Below are 4279 nucleotides of genomic sequence, written 5' to 3'. Positions count from 1 at the left end.
GCCTGGCCGGCTGCGAGGTTAAAACTAAAAAAAAAAAAGTAGGCGTGGCGCCGGCTCTGACGTCGTCCCGTTCCGGAGGCGGCGATAGGCTCCCCGCGACGCAGGCAAGGGGGCGCGGCGGCCGGCGCAATAGAGTTCAGCCCACGATGACTTAAGAAAGGAAGGTGGGGCCAGCGCACAGTTTGCTTCAATGTTAATTTTATGAATGGAGCGCGAAGGGAGGGGGCGCAGGGGATTGGCGCATTCTGAGAGGGGTGGGTGGGGCGATGGCGGGGTTTGTAAGAGGTTTGAAGATTGTGGTACTAGGCGGGTTTACTTGCGAGTAAGGAGTACCTTCCATCTCTCATGGTTTAGCACAGGATCTGTCTGCGACTCTGCAGAGTCCGATGCAGTAAAAAGACAACAAAGGGTTGTATCCAACTAAGTTTTAGTCAAATGCAGGCCCATTGAGTGATATCCAATGGCCAATTGCTAGTTCGATTTAGAGTAGACCCACTGAAGGTAATGGTTATAACTCACTAAGGGTTCATTCTCTTCAATGGATGTACGCTAAGCAGGACCTGGCGGGGCATTACCATTTTTTAAAAAAAATATTTATTTATTTCCCACCCTTCTCCAAAGGCACCTCACAACTTAAATTAAAAACTGATACAGCTAAAAAGCACAACAGTTATAAACATATTTATAAAACACATTAATAATTTACCATATTGAAAAACAGCACTGAATCAAAACAATGTAATTTAAGAGCACAAGAGGAGAAGAAAATATACAACACTACAGCACTCGCTCCCACAAGATGCAGTGCTGGCTCCCAACCTGGATGGCTTTAAGAGGGGATTAGACAAAAAGAGGCAGTGATTAATTTGAATGTACATCTAGGGAGGGCTAAGGACATTGCAGTTGTTTTATTTCATTTTATTGTTGTTTGTTAGCCACTTTGAGTCTCTTAGGAGAAATGGGCGGGGTAGAATTCTATAAAACAAACAAAAACTGGGGCAGAGATTGCTTTGGATGCTATTCCGGGCCTCCTCCAAGCCTGTGGTGGAGCCAGTCTCCTTGTTCAGTACATGGCCCTAGCCAAGTCTGTTAAGCATCTCTCTGCATGACTAAAGAGTTAGTCTTTAGTACAGGTGCATTGCCATAGAAATGCCGCCCTCCCCAGACTGGGGGTATGGACAACTAATCCAGAATGCGGCAGCTAGACTGGTGACTGGGGGCGGCCGCCAAGACCACATAACACCGGTCTTGAAAGACCTACATTGGCTCCCAGTACGTTTCTGAGCACAACTCAAAGTGTTGGTGCTGACCTTTAAAGCCCTAAACAGCCTCAGCACAATATACCTGAAGGAGTGTCTCCACCCACATCGTTCTGCCAGGACACTGAGGTCCAGCGCCGAGGGCCTTCTGGCGGTTCCCTCATTGTGAGAAGCAAAGCTACAGGGAACCAGGCAGAGGGCCTTCTCGGCAGTGGCGCCCGCCCTGTGGAACGCCCTACCAGCAGATGTCAAAGAGATAAACAACTACCTGACATTCAGAAGACATCTTAAGGCAGCCCTGTTCAGGGAAGTTTTTAATGTATGACATATTAGTGTATTTTTGGTCTTTGTGGAAGTCGCCCAGAGTGGCTGGGGAAACCCAGCCAGATGGGCGAGGTACAAATAATAACTTATTATTATTATTATTATTATTATTAAGTGAACCTGAGACCTTCTGCATGCAAAGCAGATGCTCTACAAGTGAGCTGTGCTCTTTCCGTAATTCCTTGGCATCTCTGGGAGACAGAGAGAGACAACTTTCTGAAACCCTGGAGAGCTGCTGCTGGTCAGTGCAGTAGATAGTATTCACCTAGATAGACCAATGGCCTGAGTCTGTTCTAAGGCAGCTTCCTATGTTCCTATTCGACAGTGGTATGGGGGAAAATCAATAGAAATGATTGATTCAAAGAAGAATGAGATGGTTTTTCAAGCCCAGGGGAGGCAATGGGAACTGTCTGAATCTAACCCCACCCCATAACACCCATCATTATATACACAGCCTCCTTCTTCTGCCTGCAGGAGGGGGGGATGACCCCTGCACGCCGCGTGACTTTCCTTCCTTCCTGATTTGCTTTGTTTTATTTCATTTTCCGCATCCCTCCAGCCTTCCGCTCAACTTTACCCTCAAAGGCAGCAGATGGAAAGAGACAGATCATAGACAAACAAGACCTGCAACCTTTTGCAATCCAAAGAAAAAGCCGTGAGGCGATGCACTAGGAAATTGGTCGATAAGAAAACAGCAGCAGCCAGCAGCCTGCTTATAAAAAAACCAACAGGCATCTCTCAGAACTGGGACGAGGCTGCATTATTGATCCATCTAGCTGTTGTCAATGGCCTAGTGGTAGCAGCTCTCCAAGAAAGAGCACGTGTCTGGCATGCAGAAGGTCCCTGATTCAGTCCCTGATGGCATCTCCAGGTAGGGCTGAGAAAGACTCCCTGTCTCTGAAACCCTGGAGTTACTGCCAGTCAGTGTAGGGAATACTGAGTGAGATGGGTCAGTGGTCTGAGTTGGTAGAAAGCCGTTTGCTGTATATATCGCTTAAAAAAATAGCTTCTGTTAATTATTCCATGTGTGTGCTTGTGTGTAAACTGGTTGCTTCATGCAATTTCAGTATTGACCTTTTGCTCCTGGGAAGTTCATCAGAGTTTACACTTGATAAGACATTCCCTGTCTTGTTTGCAGTCATAGTGGCCCAACAACCATGTGATTTATATGGGTTTTGAGGGCCCAGCAGAAGGTAAACAATCCTCTGTCCTGGTGATTAACCTTTACCTTTCTCCCTGTTGCAACATCTTTCCTTTATCATTTTATTTATTAAATTCGTATACCACTGCCCTTCATCCAGAGATCACAGAAGAGTTCACAACACAAAAATACAAAATGAGAACACAAAATGCACAAAACACAAAGACAAGTCGATAACCCTGTTCCAACAAGCACATTTCCCCCAAACCTTGAGTTTAAAACTATCACAATACCAGGCCTTCACACTCTACCCGCTAGGCAATGCATGCCCAACATTTTTTGCATTCCTAATTTGCAAATTTAGAAATTTCCCTGGACAGTGAGTTCTTGTTGTGTCTAGGGCAGGTAAGAGGCGGGGACCTGGTTCGTTTAGGTCAGGGCCAGGGCACCTGTGACCCTCCAGGTATCACTTGACCACAACTGCCATCATCCCTGACCATTGGGCATGCTGGCTGGAGCTGACGGGTGTCCAACAAAAGGTTCTATTTTCCCTGATCTAGAAATACCACTCACATGCTATGATGTCATTTTGCTCGCTAAGCTTTACACACCCACGTAAGAAGCAGCCCAATGAAGTGGAATGGGGGAACTCAATGACATTACAGCCTGTAATACCTGTTTAACTGTATAAATTAAAACTGTACAGATCATTGTATGAAACTGTAATGTTCTTCATCACAAGACATTCTGAGTGGTGGTTTTTATGCTTAGAATAGCAGGATATAAGTAAGTTAAAAAGATCAGATTGTGGGATGAATAGAGCGGGAAATTATCTAATACAGTACTGAACTGAAGGCAAAAAAACCCCAAAACAAAAAGCACCAACAGGTCTGTGAAGTGACAGTCAACAACTCCAACTGTGGAACTTGATTTGTACAATCAGATGTTATTATATTCCAGCAACAATCCTTTTGAATTATTGAATTGCCACAGATCTCTGTCCTGGAGCAAATTTAAAAGCCCAGAATTCCACTACCTGAGAATCCCCATTGAAAACAAAACTAAACAAATTTCTAGTCTTTACGACTGAAAAAGATTTCTTGAAAGCAGATTGTTAGTGCCTGCTGAAATTTCAGAAGCCAGAGAGAATTGATTTGGAGAGGGAGGGGGAACAATGGCATTATCAATAAACAAAACGTTTATATTAATAATTCCGAAAACAATTAAAATTGACGATAGGCTAAAAAACCATATTACAACACATGCCATGTTAACAGTCATGGCTTCCCCCAGAGACTTCTGGGAACTGTAGTTTGTTTAAGGTGCTGAAAGTTGGGCTATAATTCCCAGCACCCTTGATGGAATAGAGTTTCCAGAATTCCTCGGGGGTAGAGTGGTACAAAGTGGTTCAAGAGTGCTTTCTGTGTCTCCCTCCTTTCACCTACAGGCCTCCCACATCAGCTCAGGGGACGGGGACGTCCTATCAGGAGCAAATGCTAAGCCTTAAGCAACTGGCACGTCACATTGCCAAAGGATTATTTATAGCCGACGTGCA

This window comes from Podarcis muralis, chromosome 7 (assembly GCF_964188315.1).
Source record: "Podarcis muralis chromosome 7, rPodMur119.hap1.1, whole genome shotgun sequence".
In the NCBI taxonomy this organism is placed as follows: Eukaryota; Metazoa; Chordata; class Lepidosauria; order Squamata; family Lacertidae; genus Podarcis; species Podarcis muralis.
The sequence above is the reverse complement of the archived record's forward strand: the minus strand, read 5'-3'. Positions refer to the sequence as shown.